We start from the raw sequence: 26,593 nt of genomic DNA, 5'->3' as shown, positions 1-26,593 counted from the left end.
ACAGTCTAGCCAAGAACTTGGCTAAGATACATTCTTACTGGATAAATGTCAGTAACTCACTAATTCTGAGACTCCGTTTCCTCAACTGTAAAGTGGGGATAAAATATCTGTCACATAAGGGGTGCCTGGGTGGCTCAGTCAGTTAAGCGTCTGTTTTCAGCTCAGGTCATAATCCCAGGGTCCTGGGATTGAGCCCAGCATCGGCTCCCTGCTCAGTGGGAGCCTTCTCCCTCTCCCTCTGCCCCTCCCCGCCCCACTCAGGCTCTCTCTCACTCTGCTCTCTCGAATAAATAAATAAATAAATAAATAAATCTTTAAAATATCTGTCACACAGGGTTGTGGTTGTTGTGAAAATTATTTAAGACAATGTACATAAAGGGGCTAGCACAATGCCTGGCACATCGTAAGAGCTCAATAAATGGTAACTATTATTATTATCTTTACTCATGTAGGCAAGAAAAAAATTTATCCAGAATCGATCATCTTTAGTAAAATAATAAATTTAAAGAATAATTTATGATAATTAATAAAACTTAATAAATTGTGGAGCAAGTTTTTTTTTCAATGAACTTGCAAAGAATTCTCATAGAAACCACTACTTATCTATAAATGAAGGTTTAAACTGAGATACGAATATCATAGGACTGATTTTCTGCAAACGGTAAATGAAAGGAATCCTCACAAGTTAAATCTATTATTGGTAATTTGCAATATCAAAATATCCTTGAAATGAATACATTTAAAATATTCCACAGTGCACCTGGGTGGCTCAGTTGTTTAAGAGTCAGACTCTAGGATTCTGTTTCAATTGTTTAACAGATTAAATAACACTGCCATAAATAAAACAGATGGTAGGTTTGCTCTGCTCTATTAGGTTCCAGAAGCCTAGACCCCTCTGAGCACATGCATGCTCTAGGATGTTGCCCTTTCCTGCATGTTCCTAGAGGGCTCCCATTCCAGCCTCACATTCCATGTAAGGGCATGAACTGAAAGACACTTGAAAATACTTCTGATTGCATCCCCACTGGCTGGAATTTAGTTATATGGCCACACCTATTTACAAGAAAGGAGGAAAAATGTAGTCCGAGTTGGGTTGCCATGTGTCCCATTAAAAGTCAGGGGTTCTATTACTAAAAAAAGAAAGAGAATAAATATTTGAGGATAAGTAGAAGTCTCTGCCACAGGCCTGCTTTGGAATACAAAATATCACTGATTCTACTTGTTTCAGTGTGCACTTGGGAAAGAGAGATATGTAGGTTGGAGGCAATGTGCATGTCTTATAATCACAGGCCTTTGCCAATTATCACACTTTCTTGATTATTGCAGCTTTGTAGTAAATCTTGAAATCAGATAGTATGAGTCTTTTGGTGTTCTTTTTCAAAACTTTTTTGGCCATTTGAATTCCCTGGCTTTTACACCTAAATTTAGAATCTGCTTGTTGTTATCTACAAAAATTCCTGCGGGGAATTTGATTGGGATCATATAAAATCTATAGATCAATTTGAGGGAAATCGATAAGTTAACAACATGGAGTCTTAGAATTCATGGATACAACATTTATCTCCCTTGACTTCTTACATCTGTATATTATAGTTTTCAGTATAGATCCTGCATGTATTTTGTAGAATTTACAGCTAAATATTTCATTTTTTGTGTGTGCTCTCATAAATTTTAAAAATTCCAATTCTGAATTGTTCACTGGCAAATATATAAAAACCAACTGATTTCTTTTAAAGGACAAAGTTTTTTTTTTTTTTTTAAGATTTTATTTATTTATTCGACTGAGGGTGAGAGAGTTGGAGAGCACGAGTGGGGGAAACAGCAGAGGGAGAAGGAGAAGTAGGCTCCCCACTGAGGAGGAACCCCGATCCAGGCCTGGATCCCAGGACCCTGAGATCATGACCTGAGCCAAAGGTAGATGCTTAACTGACTGAGCCACCCAGGCACCCCCAACTGAATTTTTATATATTGGTCTTGTATCCTGTAATATTGTTAAACTCATTTATTAGTTCTAGAAGCTTTTTTTTTTTTTTTTTTTTAGATTCCATGAAATTTCCTACATGGACAATCATGTCATTTGCAAATAGAGAAAGTTTATATCTTCTTTTCTACATCCTGACCTTATTTTTCATCTTAGCATTCAGGGTTTTTTTGTTTTTAACCATTAAGATTTAGTTATTTTGCAGATGCTCTTTATCAAGTTAAAGAAATTCCTTCCTATTCCTAGTTTTCTAAGAGTTTTGATCATTAATGGATGTTGAATTTTGTCAAATTCTTTTTCATTTTTTGCATCTATTGAGATGATCATGTGGATTTTCTACTTTAGTCTGTTAATACGATGAATTACAATGATTGATTTTCAACTTATTGAATTAGCCTTGCACTCCTGGAATGAATATCACTTGGTTATGATGTATTATCCTTTTTACATGTTTCTAGATTTTATTTTCTAACATGGTGTTGAGGGATATCAGTCTGTAGCTTTCCTTTCTTGTCTTTTTTATGTTTTTGGTAATGGGGTAATTCTGGCCCCATAAAATAGCTGTTCCCCCCCACTCCTATTTTCTGGAAAAAATTAAGTAGAAATGGAATTAAAATTAGGTAGGAATTTTCCTATTTAAATGTTTGGTAGAATTCACAAGTGAAACCATCTGAGCCTAGAATTTTTTTGTTGTTGTTGAGAGATTTTAGCTGTAAATTCAATTTCTTTACTAAGTATAGGAATATTCACATTACCAAGTTTTTCTTGCACTTTGGTAGTTTGTCTTTTTCAAGGAATTTGCCCATTTCATCTAAGTTGTTGAATTATGGATATAGTGTTGTTTATGGTATTCCTTTACCTTTTTTTTAGTGACTATAGGGTCTGCAGTATCCATCTTTTTCTTCCTGATATTGCCAAATTGTGTCCTCTCTATTTAATTGAGGTACATTACACATAATATAAAATTAACCATTAAGTACTTTAATTTTTACAATTCAGTGACGTTTAATACATTTTTTAATGCTGTGGAACCATAGCCTCCTCTAATTCTAAGACATTTTCATCACACCAAAAGGAAGCCCTGCACCCATTAAGCCTTTGACAACCAGTAATCCACTTTCTCTATATATGTATTTACCTATTCTAGATACTTCATGTACACAGAATCCTAAAATATTTGATCTTTTGAATATGACTTCTTTCTCTTGGCATAATGTTTCAAGGCTCATCCACGTTGTACAATGTGTTAGTATTCCATTCCTTTTTCAGGCTGAAAAATATTCCACTGTATAAATGTACCACATTTTATCTACTCATCAGCTAATGAATATTAGGGGTATTTCCCCTTTTGGCTATTGTGAATAATACATATATAAATATTCATGTATAAGTTTTTGTTTGAATATGCATTTTCAATGTCTTTTCTCTTTTTATACCAGTCTGGCTATAGTTTATCAATATATAACACCGTTTTCAAAGAGCTAGCTTTTGCCTTCATTAATCTTTCTCTATTGTTTTTTTCCTATTTTTTTGCTTTTTTTTAAAGATTTTTTTATTTTTATTTATTTGAACAGATAGAGACAGCCAGCAAGAGAGGGAACACAAGCAGGGGGAGCCTGATGTGGGGCTTGATCCCATAACGCCGGGATCACACCCTGGGCTGAAGGCAGACGCTTAACCCAGGCGCCCCTGTTTTTTCCTATTTTTAATATCATTGAGTTCTGCTCTTATCTTTACATATTGGCTTTATACTCCGTGAGCCTATTAAACTCCTTTATTCATTTTAGAAGCTTTTTTTTTTCTTCTGCTTGATTTTGTTTAATTTGCTCTTCTTTTACTGGTTTTATAAGGGGGAAGCTCAGGTTATTGTTTTGAAACCTTTCTTTTGTTTCTAATACCAGCATTTTTAACATAAGCATATTAACATTTTTTCTAATATGAGCATTTTTTAGGGAAAAGTTTCATTTTATTTTTTTAAGTTTTTATTTAAATTCCAGTTAATATACAGTGTTATATTAGTTTCAGGTGTACAATATAGTGATTCAACCATTCCATACATCACCCTTAACATGAGCATTTTCTAATATGAGCATTTATAAGTGCTATAAATTTCCATCTAAGAACGAATTTAGCTGCATCTCACAAATTTTGTTGCATTTTTATTTTCACTCAGTTCAAAATTTTTCAATTTCCCTTGAGATTTCCTCTTCGACCTGTGGATTATTTAGAAATGTGTTATTGGGATTTTTCAGATAATCTTTCTGTTATTGATTTCTAATTTAATTCTCTATAACAGAAAACATACTTAGTATAATTTCAATATTTTAAAATGTGTTAAGGTATATTTTATGGCCCAGAGTATGGTCTATCTTGGTGAAATTTCCTTGTACACTTACAAAGAATGTGTATTCTTGGAGTGCCTGAGTGGCTCAGTAGGCTGAGTGTCCAACTCTTGATTTGGGCTTAGGTCATGATCTCAGGGTTGTGAGATCCAGCACCACACTGGGCTCCACACTGGATATGGAGCCTGCTTAGGATTCTCTTTCTCCCTCTCCCCTCTGCCCTTCCCCCTCTCTAAAAACAAACAAACAAACAAAAAACTCTCCAAAAACCCAAAGAATGTGTATTCTTGTATTGTCGAATGGCATATTCTATAAATGTCAATTAGATCCAGTGACTTGATGGTATTGGTCAATTTTATATACATTTGTTGAATTTCTGTCTATTAGTTCTATCTATTACAAAGAGAAGAATGTTATAGTCTTCTACCATTACTGGGTAGTTATGAAGCTCTGCTGTTAGGTGCATTTGCATTTAAGACTGTTACATCTTTTTTGGTGAATTAACTCTTATTAACCTGCAATGTCTCCCTTTATCCTTGGCAATTTTCTATGCTTTGAACTGAACTTTGACTTATGTTAGTATATTCACTCCCCATTTCTTTTGATGAGTATTTGTATGGTATACCTTTCTTCATCATTATACTTTAATTACATTTGAAGGGAGTACCTTGTAGGCAGCACATATTTTGGTTTTGTTTGACTAATCTCTGTCTTTATTTGATGTGTTTAGATCATTTAAATTTAATGTAACTATCGATATGGATGGATTACCATTTTATTACTTGTTTTCTATTTGTCCCCTTCATTTCTTGTTTTCTCCACTTCCCCCTTTGCTGTTTTGCTTTCATTATTTGAATAGTCTTTAATATTTTTAATTTATCTATTGTCATTTGGGCTATATCTCTTCATGTCTGTGTATGTGCATTTAGCCATCCTAGGGATTATAATATACATACCTAATCACTCCACTCAGAGTTAGTATTTTACCACTTTAAGCAAAATGTGGATGCCTTACAACTATATAGGTCCTTTTATATCCCACCTTTATGTTACAATAGCCATATGAATTACATCATCATTCACAGAAAATGATGTCTACTAGTCTGCTTTCTTGGGGGATAATTTACATTTGAAAGAAGAGGATAATTAAGAAGACTGTGTGAATGAGGCAAGACAAAGATTAGAATGGAGGTTTTACTGGTGGTAATGTTAAGACTTCAGCAAGGGATCAGGAATTAAATGCACTGGATACACAATGCCATTTGGTACAGTGCTTGGAAAAGAGGAGTATGAGGGTGGTGGGAAAGATAGCATGTCTTATAATCACAGTCCTCACAAAGGCTGAAGACTATGTGGCAGCTTTTATATATTATTAATATTGAAACATGTCCTACAAGAAGAAGATGAAGGGGGCAATTTCTGATATAGGTGGTGCTTGGCGTAGCTCAGAAGAACAAAAACAGACAATTATTTCCATAAACCCTGCCTTGAGCTACATCTATGTAACCTAGATCTATGATGAAGGGAGGTTCCAGCTTTCAAGGAAAATGAAAATTTATGCCATAAGCAGGCGATCATCTGGAAGAGTAGTACTGATATGATATGATGGGCAGGGTCTGGAGACAAACAGTCAAAAAAAAAATTCTTGAGATATCTTAAGTGCAAAAAAGGTGGTCTTATTAAAGCACAGGGACAGGACCCGTGGGCAGAAAGAGCTGCAGTGGGATTGTGAGGAGTGACTGATTATATAACTTTTAAGTTGGGAGGGGGTTAGGGATAGTGTAAGTCTCTAAGGAATTTGGATGCAAGGTTTTCAGGACCTTAAGGGGCTAGCTGCTGTTCAAGATAAGGCCATTTACTACTGTCTAGTAAAACGTGTCATGAGACCCTTCAGATGTATATCAGTGGGACGTATGTTTTGAGGATGATTGCTAACATATATATTGGGGGGTTAGAGATAAAGGAAGTTTCCAAAGGGATTTTTATTAGTTAAAGAAGACTTACAGGATCCCGTAAGCCAGGGTAATGTTGAGCTAAGCTTGCCTTTTGCCTCTATCAGAGTATTAACATTGAGGCAGTTGAGTTCCTGGAGGAAGGTCACCCTGCCTGTCTTAAAAGTATGTGTCAATGGGCTGCAAGTTGTAAGGAAATTTAATTTTTTCTACATTTCTTTTGCCTTTATTCTTCACATCATTACTACCTAAGAAGCTTTCCTTTCCAAACTGGGACATCCTTTTTTTTTTTTACTTTTTTCTTTTTTCCCAAGTAGGCTCCATGCCCAGCAGGGAAACCAATGCAGGGCTTGAACTCACAACCCTGAGATCAAGACCTGAGCTGAGACCAAGAGTTGGATGCTTAACTGACTGAGCCACCCAGGGGCCCCTCAAATTGGGACATCCTAAACAGATCCAAAGCATGTATGCTCCTCAGCAATATTCAACAATATTCAAGCCAGAATAATTACATAAAGCCGTAATTTTTTAATTCAAGTTTTAGTTTAAGCCTCAGGACTGTCTTATTTCTTTGAAATACCAGCTAAACCGTTTCTTCTCTTGGAGGCAGTTTTGGCTACAAACTATTCAAAACATGTCCCTGAGTTGTTCTTCCTTTGCCCTTCAGGCAGCCCCAGGACCCTCCCAGAAGTAAGCAGTTGTTAAGCCATGCTCTTTTCCCCTAGAATATCCTTTTGAGTCTCTCCTCAAGCCAAAATAATAACCTTTTGACATGTCAGCTCTAAGAAAGTCCTAAAATAAGCACTCAATACTATGGGAACAATCATTTGACATCATTCCAGTAAATCCATCTTTGGGCTATGCAGCTTGTTTTACTGTAATGGCGTTATTTTGGGATTTATTGGCTTCCAGAACTAAGAAAAAGATATAAGAGCACTTTGAGCAACTGCTCAGTTATGAAGAATGGGAGAAAAATCAAACAGCTACAAAATGTGCCACTAAATATATTGTTCATTTATTTCTTCCAGTTTTCTTCCTCTTTTGACAAATTGTTTGATATGAGCTCATCTTGTTTTTGTTTCTTGCAAATCATATAGAGATTCTTAGACATGTGTAAATATCTTCTTGCCAATTTCAATAAGAGAAAGGGCAGGAAAATTGCAGCTCATACACATATCTGTATCATTCAAGGTACAGTCAAGAGACAGAAACCATACCAGTTACTAGAATAGAGAAAATATAATTGTTATCTAGGCATAAAGTTGTTAACTAAGTAAATGAAAGGGCAAGAAGAGGTGTCACAGAGGTAGCACCTGCAAGAAGTGCTTCCCGCCCCTAGAACTGGGGAACAAAGGAAAGAAATTGGAATTAGTAAAACACAGGAACTCAGAGGAGGAAGGCGACCTCCGAAGAGAGGGCACCAGGCAGCTTACACAGGTATCTCTGAGAGAGCAGGATGCATTTGGCTCTGCAACACTGAGAACAACAGACTGAATTAAGCTACTGTTACGGGAAGGGGTGTCGGGATAAAGAAGTGATGCTAACTTAATGCTCACAGAAACAGGAAACATTCAGGAAGCACAGGAAGGCTCAAGTCCCTTCTTCCTCCTCTAGCATTACAGGCTCCCTGACAAGATAGAAATAGGATTTTTAGAATTCTAGACCAGGGGCACCTGGGTGGCTCAGTCGTTAAGCGTCTGCCTTCGGCTCAGGACGTAATCCCGGCATTCTGGGATCGAGCCCCACATCAGGCTCCTCCACTGGGAGCCTGCTTCTTCCTCTCCCACTTCCCCTGCTTGTGTTACCTCTCTCGCTGGCTGTCTCTATCTCTGTCAAATAAATAAATAAAATCCTTAGAAAAAAAAAAAAAAAGAATTCTAGACCAGTATCAAAATGTAGAGTACAGAAGGGTGGGTTTAGATGTCAGAGGTAAAAATAACAATTGAGAGAACATTTCAACAGCTTATTCAAACTGCACTTAAAATTGTATGTATGAGCAGCAATGTCCACAATAGCTAAATCGTGGAAGGAGCCGAGATGCCCTTCAACAGATGACTGGATTAAGAAGTTGTGGTCCATATATACAATGGAATATTACTCAGCTATCAGAAAGAACGATTACCCAACATTTGCTACAACATGGACGGCACTGGAGGAGATAATGCTAAGTGAAATAAGTCAAGCAGAGAAAGACAACTATCATATGATTTCTCTCATCTATGGAACATAAGAACTAGGATGATTGGTAGGGGAAGAAAGGGATAAAGAAAGGGGGAGTAATCAGAAGGGGCAATGAAACATGAGAGACTATGGACTATGAGAAACAAACTGAGGGCCACAGAGGGGAGGGGGGTGGGGGAATGGGATAGACCGGTGATGGGTAGTAAGGAGGGCATGTATTGCATGGTGCACTGGGTGTTATACACAACTAATGAATCATCGAGCCTTACATCGGAAACCGGGGATGTACTGTATGGTGACTAACATAATCTAATAAAAAATCATTAAAATTGTATGTATGTATCTATGTATGTATGTATGTATTTAGTGATTCATCACTTACATATAACACCCAGTGCTCAACATCACAAGTGTTGTCCTTAATCAAACTGCACTTACTTTTTAAAATTTTTTAAGACTTTTTTATTTATATGAGACAGAGAGAGAAAGCGAGAGACAGAGCATGAGCTGAGGGGGAGGGAGAAGGAGAGCGGCAGCCGGGGAGGGGTAGAGGGGTAGGGAGAGGGAGAAGCAGGCCCCCCACTGAGTGGGGAGCCCGACTCAGGTTGATTCCAGGACCCTGGGATCATGACCTGAGCCAAAGGCAGACGCCTAACCAACTGAGCCACCCAGGCACCCATCAAACTGCACTTAAATTAAGCAAAATGAAGATATCAGATAGAAAGGCCAGCTGGCTGCCAGTGAGGGGTTCCCAGGGCTTTATCTTTGGACAGTAAGAATGGGAAAGCTAGATGGATGCACTTCATGGCTGTCTAACTCTCTGGCACCATTACCGAGATATACTGGGAAAGCTGACCAGATCTCACATCAGTCAATTTGTATCCTTACCACTTGTGTAGAGCCAGACAGAGCTCCCCAAAAGCTTACTCATCTTTTTCCCGGCTCCTGGCAATGGCCAGTCTTCTGTTAGTATCTTTTTTTCAGATAGTTAATATACATAGTTAATTAGTTTTGTCTGTAAGTTGTTAAACCCTTCAGAGCCTTTCATATTCTTTAGATAATAAACAATAATCTTTATGTCATGGATTGGATGGATTGTTGTATGGATTAAAGCAGTAGTCCCTATAAATACTCAGAGAACAGAGTCTAACACATAGGAAGCTCCCAAAACATGTAAGTTCCATCCGTACCTTTCATCCTGCTTTGATTATATTAAGACATTATGCTCTTATGACATATTTTTCCCTTTAAAAAGATGAGTTAATCGGCTGTATGGCATTTCATTGGAGGGATGTATCATTTTATCTAACCAGTAGCTATTTGGGACCGTAAGATTATTTCTAATTTGTGTTACTAAACATGATGTTTTATTTCTGGTATCATGACAGTCCAAGTTCCCAGACAGATACTCCCACCAAAAACAGAGTAACCATGCTGACAATATATTCAAAAGCATCAGAGAGCAGGCAAGGAAATATAGGATATCCAGGCCAAAGACTATGTGAAGGCAGAACCCAAAAGATCAAATACAAAAAAACAAATAAAATCTTAAAAGCAGCTAGCAATAAAATGTAATCTACCTTGAAAAGAGCAACAGATAGATTAAAAGCTATTCTCCCCAAGGCAACAGTGGAAGCAAGAAGCCAATGGGATGGTATCTTCAATGTGCCAACCTATATTCACTAGCATTTCCCTTTAGTGCAAGTCTGCTGCTGACAAACTCTCTCAGTGTTTTTATCTGAAAACAACTATATTTTACCCTCATTCTTGGAAGATATTTTTACTGGGTATAGAATTCTACATTCATAGTGTTTTGTTTTCTTGGCACATTGATATTTAAACACACAGACATATACCCCTACACACATATATTTACACCAGAAAGAATGTACGCTTAGATAGAAGGTACTCATGCAGCAGAAATTAATAAACTGGAAACATATGCACCAACAATGAAGAATTTTAAAGGAAATTATACAGGAAAAGCAAAGAAATGGTTGTTTGAAAGTTAGGACAATTGTTATTTACAGTAGGGAAGGGCCCAAGGGGAGCAATGATTTACTTGTTATCCTGGATTGTGGTTACACAGGTATTTACTTTATAACTATTCTTTCTTGGGGATTTATTTACTTATTTATTTGAGAGTGAGAGCAAGAGAGAGCATGAGCAGGGGGAAAGGGTGGGGCAGGGGCAGAGGGAGGGAGAGAATCTCAAGCAGACTCTATCCACACTGATTATGGAACCGCGGGGGCTCGATCCCATGACTAAGATCATGACCTGAGCCAAAATCAAGAGTTGGATGTTCAATCGACTCAGCCACCCAAACACCTTCTTTATACTACTCTTCAAAATAAACTCCAGGGGCGCCTGGGTGGCGCAGTCGTTAAGTGTCTGCCTTCGGCTCAGGGCGTGATCCCAGAGTCCTGGGATCGAGCCCCACATCAGGCTCCTCTGCTGGAAGCCTGCCTCTTCCTCTTCCACTCCCCCTGCCTGTGTTCCCTCTCTCACTGGCTGTCTCTCTGTCAAATAAATAAATAAATAAATCTTAAAAAAAAACAAAACCAAAGTAAACTCCAATGTTTTGTGCATGCTTCTGTATATAAGGTGTATTTCACAATAAAACAAAAAATCTGTTAAGTGAATTTTTTGTTATATGAATCTTCACACGTTTGATTAATTCATTAAGTTAATTTCTTAGAAGTTGAATAGCTAGGTCAAAAGACATTAATATATTCAAGGATTTATTATTTGCTGCCAAATTACCATCCAAAAAAATTGTACCCATTTCCCTTCCTACTAGTTGTGCATCAAAACCCCTGGCTACATCCTTGAAAAAGTTGCTAAATTGCTCTGCCCACGTTGTCACCTGCCACTCACCCCTTAACCCACTGTATTCTGGCTTCCAACCCAACTCTCCATTAAAGACTCTCTGTTTAAGGTTACCAATACCCTCGTATTTATGAAATTTGATGGCTATTTTTTTCTTGAATGATTTGGAGATTAGTCCTAAAGACTTTTCCAGATGGCTAATATCATTCATCACATGTAGCTCTTAACTTTCTTGATTCTTAGATTATCATTTGGCTCCCAGTTCTTGGAGAATCTTCCTGTGGTTTCCTATGAACTATCTCAATTCCCAAGGAGAAAAATTGTTTTAAATAGCAGATAGAATTCTCCTCATTCATCATCATCATCATCATGAATGATCATCATTATTACTCATTAGCCAGCTTAATGGATGTTGGCGAGGTCCACTGACTGACAATGTTTAAGTACTGTGGTAGCTAGTCTGCAAAGATGAACCCTAATGCACCAGGCTTCCTGTATAGTCTCCTTCCACATGGAATCTGGGCTGGCTCTATAACTTGCTTAAGTCAAAAGATGTGGCAGAAGTGATGTTGTAACTGCTCCAGCAATATGTCTTAAGAAGGCCTGCGAGCCTCTGCTTTTGTGCTGTTGGGAGGCTGAGGCTACTACATAAGAAGTTTAGCTACCCTGCGGAGAAACCACATGAAGACACCATGTGGAAAGTCTGTGGGGACAGGGACAGGAGCTGAGATTACATGGAAGAGAAAAGCTAGCCATACCAGCATCCAATTGGATCCAGCCTTCCAGGCATCCCTGCTGACGCACCACACATGTGAGTGAAGCCATTCTGGATATGCAAAGCCTAGCCACAGGCCAACTGCAGCAACATGAGAAACTGCAGGAGAGATCAACAGAAGACCCACTCAGTTGAAGCCATTTAACTAACAGAATTCCAAGAGCTGATAACAAACTGTTGTCATAAGCTACCAAGTTTTGATATGATTTGCTACACAGCAATGGATAATGGAAACAAACTCCCTTCTATATTGCCATTCATATTTAACTGCTGGGTTGATCAGAAATAAAGCTTGAAATTCTTATGGACTGAATTAAGTACATCTCTCTACAAGAAAGGGAGATACTGTAGAAAGCAACAGTGAGGGTTTACATTATTTAAGGAAATAGCGTTTGAACTAAAACTTGAAGGATGCAAAACGGTCAGATACATGGTTAAGCTGGAGGAAGGGCATCCCTAACGTAAGTGGAAAGACCCGGAGATGAGGAAAAGCTCAGTGTGCTTTTGGTCCCGAGAGAAGAACTATCCGTAGGAACAAAGACACAGAGGCAGGGAAAGCCCAGTTCTGTTGGTTCGAACATGGTAAAGCCTGAACCTTAGACCCTTAATTGTCTTTTGAGCTTAGTCAATGACAGTAATCTCTTCATTCCCACAGGGAACAGAACAAGGCGGAGATGTCCGAAGAGTTCAACTAACACGATGAACATGTAAATTAGAAAAGCAATGATCAAGTAAACCTATTTCTCAGCTGGGTCCCACTTTGTTGTGACTTCAACTTCATGCTAACATTATATACCTTAATAGACACCTCTTCTATAGCAGTCAGGGTAAGTAAAGGGAATGGAAACTAATCTGGGTATTTAATACAGGGAAGTAGGTGCTTATGAAATCTTTGGAAGCAACCTACACATCCTTGAGTACATGAATAGATACATAGACTGTGGTACATCCATACAACAGACTAGTAATCAGTGTTAAACAGAAATGAGATATTGAGCCATGAAAAGACATGAAGGAAACTTAAAGGCATATTTCTAAGTGAAAGAAGCCCAGTCTAAAAAGACTACTCCCTGTATGATTCCAAGTACACTCTAAAAAAGGCAAAACTATGGAGACAGTGGGGGAAAAAAATCAGTGCTTGGCAAGGGGTGACAGGTAGGGAAGGATGAATAAGGGAAGCACAAAGGATTTTTAGGACAATGAAACTACTCTGTAGGATGATATAATCATGGAAAATGTCACATATTTGTCAAGGGCCATAGAATGTATAACACCAAAAATGAACCCTAACGTGAACGATAGGCTCTGAGTGACAATGCAGTGTCAACATAGGGTTATTGATTATAACAAACGTACCACACTGGTGCTAGAATATTGATAATAGGGGAGATTAGGGGGAGGCAGAGGATATGTGGGAACTATCTGTATTTTTCATTCAATTTTGCTGTGAACATAAAACCGCTATAAAAAATACAGCAGCAAAAAACAATATGGAGGTTCCTCAGAAAGTGAACAATAGAAATACATATGATCCAGTAATTCCACTACCAGGTATTTACCCAAAGAATATGAAAACATTAATTTGAAAAGATATATGCACACCTACGTCTACTGTAACATTATTTACTGTGGAAGCAACCAGGTGTCCATCCATAGATGAATCAATAAAGAAGATGTGGTATATATACATATATACACACACACACACACAGAGACATATACATACATACATATACAATGGAATATTACTCAGCCATAAAAAAGAATGAGATCTTGCCATTTGTGACAACATGGATGGACCTAAAGAGTATTATTCTAAATGAACTAAGTCAGACAGAGAAAGACAAATACCATATAATTTCACTTACATGTGGAATCTAAAAATATAAAATAAATGAACAAAGAAATTTTTTAAAAAAACAGACTCTTAAAATACAGAGAACAAACTTGCCAGAGGCAAGTTGCCAGAGAAGAGGGGGTTGCAGGATGGGTGAAATAGGTGAAGGGGATTAAGAGGTAAAAACTTCCAGTTATAAAAATCAGTAAGTCATGAAGATGAAAAGCATGGCTACCAATAATATTTAATAATGTTGTATGGTGCAGAAAAAAAATCTATTATAAAACCAAACAAAAATAATTGCAAAGGAAAAGCAGTATCAGTCTGACCTTTAGAAATGATTCCCGAAACAGCATTGCTGAACTAGCCCTCCAGGGAGTGCTTCCTCTGCCAGTGCCAGGAACTAGAGAGTCAGGAAGGCACTAGTGGAATTATCCAGAACACAACACTGTAGCTGTGGTTCAGAGATCAGGAAGCTGCCACCCCGACGACTCTTAAAGCTTGTCCAGCTCTCGAAGGTGGAGAATGGACATCGAAATGCTCCTACATAGAAAAGTGAAGTCTCCATGATCTCAATTGCCAGCAAAAAACCGAAACAAACAAACAAATAAACAAAAAACCATTTGAAAACAGCAGGATGGCCTCTGCCTAACTTCTGCCTTCCATATGTCCCAAAGGTGCAAAGAATGGGAAGAACTTAATTTGCATCCAGAACGAAAGCTACAATGGAATCTAGAAAATGTAGTGTTAAGCTTTCCAGACTCTGCCATACAGGAGAGCACACTGAAAGGAGGAATGGATGTCAAGGGCCCATCCACCATATCCAAAACAACTTTCGTTGACCTGATGGTCCACACCCTAACCCCTGGAGTGTATGAGGGGAGAGGTTGCATTAGCAAAGCTTCCATCACCACCATGTTCTCTGTCCAGCCATAAAAATCAAGGTATTTCTCTGAAGGTAAAAGTAGGAAACCTCTCCTACCTCTGGATAAATGTACCCTGCCTAGCGACGCCAGTCTTCTCATTCTCCCCCATTGTGTTATGGCAGTCATGAGATTGCACCTCGTAGACCTCCAAAGACAGGGAGTTGGTAAACAATCCTAACTGCTGTGCTGTGAAATCCATCATCACATTTGTACCAAGATTTCACTTTCCAGCTTCTTATGGGCTGTTCCCAGACACTGACTGGATGCAGCAGAGATACTAAGGCAGCCTGTTCCTGGGAGACATGAACTCCTCTAATGCAACTTTGGCTCAAGGACTCCCTGACAACCTTTCCCAAATGTATATCACACTGCAGGAAAGCCCTGAATGCTTTCACTCAGCCTTCCTTCCCTCTCTCCTTCACTGACATGCATCACAGTCTGATAGCTCTCCCAGGCTCCTCCAGCTTCTTCCTGTGTTCTCTCAGGCATTTCTTCTAATCAAATCCTTGCATTCCATTTCCTGTCTGCTTCTTGGAGAACCTGAACCAACACACATGCCTTGCTCATTTCAAACTCAAGACTTTGCTCTCTGTTCCTGCCTGAACTCCCACCTGCAATGTCCTGTCACATCTCTTCCATCTACTCAAGTCCTACCCACTTTGTGGACCCAGTACCAATCACACCTCCTCCATGAAGTCTTCCCTGCCTACCAGTGTTCACATGGACCATGGACCTATCCTCGTCCTCCCAGATTGACACATTTTGGCAGGTCTCCTATTGTCTCCTGTCTCCACAATGTTGAGCATATTATTTAGCTCCTTTAGTTCCTCTAATATATGAGGGCAAGGAGTAGGTCAGACATTTCTTTATTAACCTCCAAAGTGCTTTTTAATGGAACAGAGAACAGAATGCAAAAGCTCTATTAAAATCTTGCTGAAATCATTGCAGTTTGTAATTTAAAAAATGAAAATTCCAGCAACAAATAGAGGCTCTTTTCCACCTAATAAACTGGCTAAGGTTTTAGGGAGCACTAGAAAATGAGACCACCCGCATTAACCTTTGGTGTGTATATAAAATGGCGTAAACTTACCTGAAGCAATCTGGCTATATGTAGCAGAAGCCTAAAAATGCACCTATTCTTTAACTTGGCTATTCTCTTTCTAGCAATATACCAGACCTTTAAATTACAAACATGTCAGTATAACAGAGGTGGAGCTAAAGCAGGTACTTTTTAAGAGTGGGCATCTACACCAAGAAAACAGACCCACAAGGCATAGGTCAAACACAAGTAAGCTTCTCCTCATCCTCCTCTTCCCCCTCCGCCTCATCTCTCCTCCCCTCCCCCTTTCCCCTGCTCCCCTTCCCACTCCTTCTCTTCTTCCTCTTCTCCTTCTCCCTCTCCTTACCCCCTTCTTCTTCATGGTACTTAAGCTTTAATTCCACTTCCAGTGATTTTTAGACTTACTGGGAAAGAAAGGAGAGGATCTCTAGCCAAAGAAGCTACTACAGGCTGTTTATACATCTTTGATTTTTCGTGGGACTTTGAGGAATAAGATCCACCTCACCTGTGAGACCCTAAGCTGAAAAGCGGAGGTCAATCTGGTTGAATAACTGTTAATGCTGGGGAGAAGGGGCAATGGTTGCTTACCAGATTGAAAATGGGCAATAGAATTATTCTATATGAACCCTGCACAGCCATGCTATCTCTCAAACCAATACGAGGGTTTTAGGTAAAAGGCACTCTAATTCTTGAACCCAGGTCTACTAAAGCAGATGCCCTCTGGGGCACCTGGGTGGCTCAGTGGGTTGAGCATCTGACTCTTGATTTCAGCTCAGATCATGATCTCAGGGTCATGAGAAGGAGCCCACATGGGGCTCCACACTGGGTGTAGAGCCTGCTTAAGATTCTCTCTCTCCCTCTCCCTCTGTGCACCCTCTGCCTCCCACACTCTTTCAAACAAAACAAAACAAAAACAAAAACAAAACCAGACTAGCAGGACTTCAGCCCTTCTCGTTCCTTATATGTCTCTGAGTTTCCAGAAGGAGGGCTGATAGTAATGCATAATCAGAGCTGCTGACCTCCTCTCAGTGGTCCCTTGCTTCAGCTCCTGCTTGCTCCCTCTCTGGATCTAGGCCTTCGGGTGTTCGTGCCAGGGCAGAAACTCTCTACTGCCCCTGTTAGGCATTTCTTCACAATCTCTGCCTGCATGTTGCCACTGTTTACCTTCCTCTCCACATTATAGGAAAGCACCTGACTCTTCCTGGCTCTCTCAGAAGAGGTCGCTTAGCAATAGGAGCTGGTGCTCCCGAACATATTTACCTCAGTCCTGCCCTCTTGGAACCCCCAGACTGTCCAAGGAGACCTCGAATACGAAGTGTGAAAGTACAGCCCCGTGGCACCTGCTGCCTCATGATGTTCTTCCAGATTCCTTATTCATTCCTGGTCATTTTTCTCTCAGCAGCACATTTTCCCTCCCTGCTACCTGGCTTATACTGAGCAATCCCTCAGGATATCAGACATGGAGATATAGATCTGAACCCCAACTTTTGATATGGTTAAAGTTCTTTGCTATAAATGGATATCTAGCCAATCTGGGGGTGTTGCAGGGTTTTTGTTTGCAAGAGGCCATGACCAGCCCTGCTCTTAGAAAACCCATGAATGGTCAGAAGTGGAAAAGTCCTTGGTTCCAGAGGTCAAACACACTTAAGGAGAGGTTGCTTCGAGTGCTGGCGCAGTAATGATTTCAAAACCCAGATCCCAGGCATTGGGCTTAAGTGACAAGTGTAAATCCTTTATATGGTACTGTAGGTATGAGCAGGTACCAGATTGTTCTAGGATTTTATGACCTGGTCATGGCATGCAAGCTACCACAGTAAGTGGCAGAGCTGTCCTCAAGCCCAGATAAATCCAAGACTCAAGTTACCTCAACTCAGGTCAGGCAAGAAACCTCATTATCAAGATTGGGCCTTTTGTTTATTTGTTTAAAACTCAACAGTTTTCTTAGGCCTTTACCTCAGATCAATGCCCATTAATGGATCTTGTATGTTTTTTTCCTGAGGGCCTGAATAACAAACAGGCCTTGTTATTATACAGGTTTTCCTCCCCTATAAAATTTGATAGAATAAAAATGATGCCTAATATTTTCTAGTAATTTCTAGTTTGTATTATTTTAATCTTCTATTTTATTTTAGAACATTTTAAATCATTTTATATATACATGGATAATATTTTTTCAATTTTTTAAAATTTAAATTCAATTAAATAACATACAGTGTATTATTAGTTTCAGAGGTAGAGGTCAGTGATTCATCAGTCTTATATAACACCCACGTTATACCACGTGCCCTCCTTAATGTCCATCATCCAGATACCCCCCAGCCCTCCAACAACCCTGTTTGTTTCCTATGATTAAGAGTCTCTTACGGTTCGTCTCCCTCTCTGATTTTGTCTTATTTTTCCCCCCCTTCTTCTATGATCCTCTGTTTTGTTTCTTAAATTCCACAGATGAGTGAAATCATATGATAATTGTCTTTCTCTGATTGACTTATTTCATTTAGCATAATATACTCTAGTTCCATCCATGTCATTGCAAATAGCAAGATTTTAATTTTTGATGGCTGAATAATATTCCATTATATATATATGTATCACATATATACGTATATATATATGTATCACAACTTCTTTATCCATCACTCATCTGTCAACATGGATAGTATTTTTAAACCTGTATTTTTTATTTTCTTTAAAAATTTGGGGGGGATTTTCATATACATAATCTCATTTGATTATCACAGCAAACTGAGTTATAGCAGGTTTCTTTACCCCTGTTTGAAAATGAAGAAACTGAGTCACAGAGAAGTTAAACTGATTTGCCCAAGGTCACAGCTAATAGGTAATAAAGCTAGAAGTAGAATCTTACTTCTGATTCATCCTTCAAGCTTCCTTCTTCCACTGGACCAAACTAGATCATAATGAAAAGGTTTAAGTAAGCAAGTTTGATTCCTGTTCCCACTTTTATTTTCCAAACTGGCTGAGACAGACTGGATTTATAAAGTCCATGATCTTAAACTTGATGACTACCACAGAATATTATGTAAAAAGAGGAGCTTCTAGGACAGCAAGGAAAACCTAGGTTCTCCCAAGTTGCCAGGAGCACCACCACTCAGGTATATACCACAGGAGCAGATGAAAGCAGGGAGAAGAGTAAAAGGAAGCCTGTCCGAACTTTTGCCCACTCTCCCAGCCCCAGAGGTGGTCCTATTACCTCGTCATTCCATAAGGTTTCAGAAGCCTGCGGACCCATACTGCACACCAGCAGGATGGAAGTTTGGTGAAAGAGTGGGAGCTGCCCCTTGCCTGAGGGTGCCTCTAAGTCACTTCCTCACGTAGCCTTTCTTCTCTATTCATCTGATATGTACCCCAGGGCAACAGCAGCCTTCTGAAATCTAAACAATGAGTCTCAAGGTAAGTTCCACTGAATGGAGAACTAGCTTCCAGGACCTGCAGCCACATAAATTGGAACACTAGTGGGTACAATAATTCCTTCAGAAAATACTTTAAACTCCACGACACTTAATTTAAAATAAATTGCATAAAATTGTTCTTATTTTCAAATTAAAAACTGCAGCTTTTAATTCAACTAAAATTGTGCTGGGGCCCTCAAATAAGCGTTTGATGTTATGGATGACTGGTTCACAACCCCAAGTTAAGAAAAGTACTAGTTATGGTTAGCTCAGAATCAAATATGCTAGGTTTACTTTTAAAGAAATCATTATTTGATGAAATATTCAGTGCTTCATAGATTGAAAAAAAACTTCTAGCCTCTCAGCAGCAGGACATCAGGCCAAGCTATTTTTTCTAGTCCCGAGAGTTATTTGTGCAAGCAGCCACAGAGAAAATTTCCCTTTGATCAATAGGATGGATTTGTATGACATCTGACAGGTTGGGTTGTGGTCAAAGGACAGAACTTTTCTATGCAAACACTTATACACACAGGGGTTGAATATATGACTTGACTTGGAACTATAAAAGAAGGATAAATAGGGGCGCCTGGGTGGCACAGCGGTTAAGCGTCTGCCTTTGGCTCAGGGCGTGATCCTGCCGTTCTGGGATCGAGCCCCACATCAGGCTCCTCTGCTATGAGCCTGCTTCTTCCTCTCCCACTCCCCCTGCTTGTGTTCCTTCTCTTGCTGGCTGTCTCTCTCTCTCTCTGTCAAATAAATAAATAAAATCTTTAAAAAAAAAAAGAAGGATAAATATGTTTCAAGGTAGAATTTACATTTTATTTATGATTGTGCTTTGATTTTAAAATAAATTAGTAATTAGGCCTTCCCATCCTCATGCAGATACATATTCAAAACAAATTCCTTGAGTGACTTTCAGATAGTGGACTCCCAGGACAAAAGTATAGATGGTTTGGGAATTCTGGGTGGGGGAGAATGCTACAGGAATGTATATGGTAAAGACAAACCACTTAAATATATCCTGGATTGTGCAATGGAATTCAGTATCACTCTGAGTAAATAATACATTTTGTGCTTTTACTCAGAACCATACTCCATGCTGCCTCTTGTAATCACCAGTATACAAAGTGGAGGAACTCTTTATTACTGCAGGTATGCAGTCTCTATCTTTAGCCAACATATAAATTTTAAAAACAACTGTAGAGGTGGCTCTATTGCTTAGTTGGTTAAAGCACCTGTCTCGCAAACACAACCGTGGGCCAGGCATTGAGATAGGCAGGTGGGGATAGAGATAAAAGCAAAACAGCCCTCACCTTTATGGAGCTTATAGTTGAGTCTTAAATTTTTTTTAAGGGTTTTGTTTTTCTTTCCTGAATATTAAAGTAATGAATAATCCTTGCAGAAAAATGAAGTAATGGGGCACCTGGGTGGCTCAGTCCGTTAAGCATCCAACTCTATTTTTCAGCTCAGGTCATGATTCCAGAATCGCAACATCGAGCCCTGTGTCGGGCTCCTCAATCAGTGGGGAGTCTACTTGAGATTCTCTCTCCCTATGCCCCTCCCCCCACTCCAGCTCACATGTGTGTGATCTCTCTCTCTAAAATAAATAAATAAATCTTTCTTTAAAAAATTGAAGTAATAATATTACCTAACATTAACCAAGCACTTAATATGCTAAGTACTCCATAAAAATTATCTTATTTAATCCTTACAATAACCCCATGAAGGACATAATACTGATATCCTCACTTCACAGGTGAAAAATCTGTGACTCAGTCAATGTGAGATTCAGGATATGGAACATGGTCTGACTTCAGAACCCAAGTTCTGAACATTTAGCTTTATGACGGTTATTCCCAAAGTGGAGCATTCTCTTGGGGGCACCTAGGTGGCTCAGTTGGTTAAACATCTGATACTTGGTTTTGGCTCAGGTCATGATCTCAGGATCATGAGATCAAGCCTGGAGTGGGGCTCTGTATGGAGTCCGCTTGAGATTCTTTCCCTTCCATCTCCCTCCCCCTCTGCTCCTCCCCTCTCTCAAATGCACTCTTGCTTTCTCTCTCTAAAATAAACAAATAAAACCTTTTTTTAAAAATGGGGCATTCTCTCTAAGAGGGATATAAGAATCCTCCAGGATACAGGGGAAAATGTTAGAGATTAAGTTTAAATTTATACCTGTATTTAGTAAGGATTAACAGTGGTGACAATATTTGGCACACATTTCAGCTGATGAAAACAAACAAGGAAAGTGTGGACAGGGTCCTTAAGGAAGAAGGGAGTTGGGAGTTACACAGAGCTGAGGATTCCGTCAGCTTCCTGGTGAGTTGATTTCCAGCATATTGCCATGTGTTATACTTCTGTGCACCCCGGTTAAATAGATTTATGATTACATTATTTAGTTTTAACTAACCCTTCAAAATAGACAAACAGTTTTTAAAATTTGTGAAGAGACCTCAAATTTAAGATAACGCTAATCATTCAAGCACATGTGAAGAACCCAAAATGGCAAAGCTGATGCTTCTACAACTAAAAAAAGCTCTTTGTTAAGCGAAAACAATTATTTTATTGGCTTTGATATTCAGTGACATTGTTTTCACTAAAATGTAATTAATAATAATTTTATTGAAATCAAAATGGTTTTCTGTATTACTAATAAATTTATGCTTAATTTGAAGTATTATTTCCTTTATACCTTGTCCTTTAATTTAATATGTATATGCTTTATAAGCTATAAATTATATTAGTGTATACAATTTATGAATGAATAGCTATACATATGTTGGGGGTACATGCTCATAATTTTTTTTGTGAAATCAAGGAATTTCAGAAGTAGGAAAAGCATTCAATTCTAAAAATACTGTGATAGATATCTTTGTAAATATGCCCACATGAGCAAACTGTTTATTTCTATGGAGTACTATTAAGTAGAGGGGTGATTAGATCAAATGATATGAATATTTTTGAAGCTCTTGATAAATATGACCAAACTGCTTTGCATAAAGCATTGTACTAATTTGCACTTCTAAGGGCAGTCTAGGAGAAATCTTTTTTTACTGTACCCTTGCCCATTTTGAGTATTATCTGTTCTTATAATACTTTTTAATTCATAAGAGAAAAATGACCATTTTCTTTCCAGATACATTTTTAGGTACGATGCGATGACTCCCATCACTTCGGTGTCTGTTGAATAGTCACCTCTGAGGTGTACAGGCAGGCCAGTACATTTGGGCATTGACTGGGTAAGAATTTATTTCCTCAGGGGCGCCTGGGTGGCTCAGTCGTTGGGTGTCTGCCTTCAGCTCAGGGCGTGATCCCAGCGTTCTGGGATCGAGCCCCATATCAGGCTCCTCCGCTGGGAGCCTGTTTCTTCCTCTCCCACTCCCCCTGCCTGTGTTCCCTCTCTCACTGACTGTCTCTCTGTCAAATAAATAAATAAAATCTTTAAAAAAAAAAAAAAGAATTTATTTCCTCAAATTGGATGTGAGGGTGATCTGAGAGTAAATTATGAGACAGGGAACCAAAAGGTATCTTTCTCCTTTTTGCATTAACAATATGTATTTTTTAGAACACAAGAAAAAAATGAGTAATACCATCATTTAAAATGTAGTTATAGGATATACATATGCAAGAGAATCACGGTGGATCCATTTCTTCCCTTATACACAAAGTTAACTCAGAATGGATTATGACTAAATGTAAGAGCTTAAACTATGAAACACTTAGAAAAGAACCCAGGAGTGAATCTTTGTGGCCTTAAGTTAGGCAAAGCCTTCTTAGATAGGACATCAAAAGTACAACTGACAAAAGAAAAAAAATAGATAGATTGGACTTCATCAAAACTGAAAACTTTGCATTTCAAAGAACACCAAGAAAGTGAAAAAACAACCCACAGAAGGGGAGAAATATTTGCAAATAATATCTGATAAGGGATTTGTATCCAGAATATATAACTCTTACAACTCAATTATACAAAGACAAACCAATTTAAAAATGGGCAAAGGATCTGATTTAGGCATTTCTCCAAAGAAGATATACAAATGGCCAACGAACACATGAAAAGATGCTTAACATTATTAGTCATCAAGGAAACGCAAATTAAAAGCAAACTGAGATAACATTTCACATCCACGAGGATGACTATAATCAAAAAGAGACAAAAACAACTGTTGGTGAGAATGTGGAGAAATTAGAACTCTTACATGTAATGTAATTATAAATGTAAAGTGGTACGTTCACTTTGTAAAAGAATTTGACAGCTCTTCAAAATCTTAATTGTAAATTTGCCATATGACCTAGCAATTCCACTCCGAGCTATACACTCAAGAGAAACGAAAAAGCACAAAAACTTGTCCACACAAAAGCTTGTATGTCAATGTTCACAGCAGCATTACTCATAGAAACCAACAAGTGGAAACAACTCAAATGTCCACCAACTAATAGGTAGATAAATAAAATATAGTATATCCATATAATGGAATATTATTTGACAGTAAAAAGGAACGAAGTACTGATACATCCTACAACATGGATGAAACTTAAAAACTGTATGCTAAGTGCAAGAAGTCAGTCACAAAAGACTACATACTGTATAATTCCATTTACATTGAATGTTAGGAATAGGCAAATCTAGAGAGACAGAAAATAGATTGGTGGTTGCCTAGGGCTGGGGGACGGGAGGGGGGTTATGGGGATTGACTGCTAATGGGTATGGGGTTTCTTTTGGGGATGATGAAAATGTTTTAAGATTGATTGTGGTGTTGGTTGCACAACTCTGAATATACTACAAACCAATGAATTATATGCTTTAAATGGGTGAATTGGAAAATATGTGAATTATGTGCCAATAAGCTGTTAAAAATATACACCAACAATATGAAGGACATCTATATAATAGACATTATCTTTTTTGTGTTCCACTATTGTTAACATTTGACTTTTTTAATTTGAAAAAAGTACGTGCTATTCTTAGAAACATCCTTTTGATATACTATGTTCTGTCTCTGCCAATTGTTGAGTGCTATTATTAAAAAAATTAATTATGTTACCTCCTATGAGTTGCTGACATTAGACAATGCATGAGATCAGATGGGCCTTACCTCTGTCCTCTGTGTGAAACATAACTTTCTGGGCAGAGTAAGTTTTTTTTTTTTTTTTTTGCTTAGACTAGGAAGGCATAGACATATTCAATTTTAGTAAAATAATCTTACAGACTATCTGTGGGGACCTTTTTGATGTGAAATTAAATTGTGGCACAGACAGAGATTTTATTACATTTACATGGACCCATAAAATAACTTTTATGGCTCCCAGTGGTGCAAATCCTCCTTAATTTTGTTAATTATTTCCCCCCAGTTATCCTTAGCCATGTCTGCTAATTCAGTATTGATCTTGATACTGAGATATGTTATGGTCTTAGAAATTCACTTGAGTCCCCACTGACGAAAAGAACTAAGGAAGCAGATCTTGCCTGAGGTAATGTTTTGGATAGATTCCAGTTAATATTATAGCTGAGGATGACAATGTCCTTCCACCCAATGTTCTGCCTTGCTCTTCAGAGCTGGGCTCATTACCCAGAGCAGAGTGCTAAGGCCTGTCCCAGAACAATCTGAGGGGGAGATGGTACCTACTTTGGGTTCCACACCAACACTCTGGGATGCTCATCCCCCTCTCATTACATGCTCCCTCCCATGTCACTTCAAGGTCTTCAGGCTGAACCTGGAAAATGATCTGTTATTCTGCTTGTTTCTACTCTTTTCTGTATTAATCCTTCCCGTTAACCTATTCCCACTTCAACTGGAATTTTCCACGGGAAACGTCTTAAATTAGCTATTCAGCAAGTAATTTGTTACTATTCATAGTTATATTGCTGATTTTTTAAAATGATTTGCTTTACTTTAAAAAAAATAAACAGGACCATGTTCAAGGTTACCCTCACACTTTCATTTGCCTCTGAATACAACTTGGGGTGGGGGAGGGTGCAGTGGGAACTGGATCGTAGTCCCCTGTCCAGAGGGAGTGACAATTGCCGGGGGGACCTTCCTAGTTGGTTCATTTTACTTTACCAAGCATTTGTTGAATACCTACTATGTACAAAGCATTCGTCTGAAATTAGTTGCTTTTTCAAACTAAAACTTCAATGTACCTTCCATTTCTGGGTCATCCAATTAATTCTAACATGTTAAAGGACTTTCTGTTTTATGATACATAATTATATAATGTAGGCCTCTTGTGAATCTTAATTCTTTCATTAACTTACCTCATTTAACTTATTAGATACCCATTTATAGCTTTGTATAATGTACTGTACTTAAAAGTAATAACTGCAGCCCTTTAAAATATTTGAGAATTCATTTTTTTCATTAAAATCAAACTAATTTCTCCTTCCACTTGTCTATTATTTTGAAATACTGCGGTTATGCTACTTAGGTTCCTTTGTCTTGTTTCTTTATCATATTATCAGGTCCCAAAGGGCATCCCGTGGTGTAACTTGGAACACGCTCTCAATTCACAGTCTTGGACTCTGGTTGACGATGGTAGCAATTAACCTGTTTAATATTCCCTCCTCTCCCCCCAATTAGAAGAATAATTAAGTGACGCGTGCACGCGTGCACGCGTGCGTGTGCGTGCACGTGTGAAAGAGAGAGCGACACACACACACACAGGATGGGGTGTGTTGCCCTGACAGAAATTAAACCCCAGGGTGTCTTGTGAAGTCAGCAAAATTTGCCTCATTCCTCATTAGTTTTACTCTTTTTCCTCCTGGGTAATACGCTCTGATTCCCACTTCAGTCATCTGTGGTTGTCTTTCTTATCCCCCTATTAAAATACTCTCAAATCCTGCATTTATATAAATTGATATGGAAAAACACTTTGAAATCATTTTACATATTTACATTTAATAGACAATAATTTTTAAAATCTCTTTCTGTTAATAAACCACCCCAACACTTAGTGGTTGGAAACAAAAACACAATTCTACCATCTGGGACAGGCTCAGCAGGGTGGTTCTCCAACTGCATGTGGTGTCTGCTGGGGCCGCAATGGCTAAGGTGGCTTCTCACTCACTTTACCGGGTGCCTCCATGGGGATGGCCGACTATAGCATGGTATTCTTAGAGTGACTGGGCATCTTACATGTTGGCTGGCTTCTCATGGGGAGGAAGCAGAAGCTGTTAGTCTTCCTAAAGGCTAAGGGTAGACCTACCAGAAGGACATGTCCACCAAAGCATTTCCCTAGGCCAGCCCAGATTCAAAGGGAAATAAACGTCATCTCTTGATGTGATGACCGGCATACATGTATTTCG

The 26,593-nt window shown here is 38.6% G+C and overlaps 2 long non-coding RNA genes across 4 annotated transcripts in view; one reads left to right on the top strand and one right to left on the bottom strand.

Annotated features, from left to right (window-relative positions):
* LOC103663542 overlaps positions 1-22,544 on the top strand; it is a 31,901-nt gene extending 9,357 nt beyond the window's left edge. For both annotated transcript variants that reach the window (XR_568790.1, XR_568789.1), the window contains 3 exons: positions 12,716-12,887; positions 21,517-21,609; positions 22,427-22,544. This is a non-coding gene — a long non-coding RNA (uncharacterized LOC103663542). The remainder of the gene's footprint in view (positions 1-12,715; positions 12,888-21,516; positions 21,610-22,426) is intronic.
* Positions 11,927-26,593, bottom strand: part of LOC103663543 — a 159,953-nt gene continuing 145,286 nt past the window's right edge. For both annotated transcript variants that reach the window (XR_005832460.1, XR_005832462.1), the window contains 2 exons: positions 14,227-14,440; positions 11,927-12,159 (listed from right to left, as the gene is read on the bottom strand). This is a non-coding gene — a long non-coding RNA (uncharacterized LOC103663543). The remainder of the gene's footprint in view (positions 12,160-14,226; positions 14,441-26,593) is intronic.

Source organism: Ursus maritimus, unplaced genomic scaffold (assembly GCF_017311325.1).
Source record: "Ursus maritimus isolate PB19 unplaced genomic scaffold, ASM1731132v1 scaffold_5, whole genome shotgun sequence".
Taxonomy (NCBI): Eukaryota; Metazoa; Chordata; class Mammalia; order Carnivora; family Ursidae; genus Ursus; species Ursus maritimus.
This window is presented reverse-complemented; position numbering and strand designations above follow the sequence as displayed.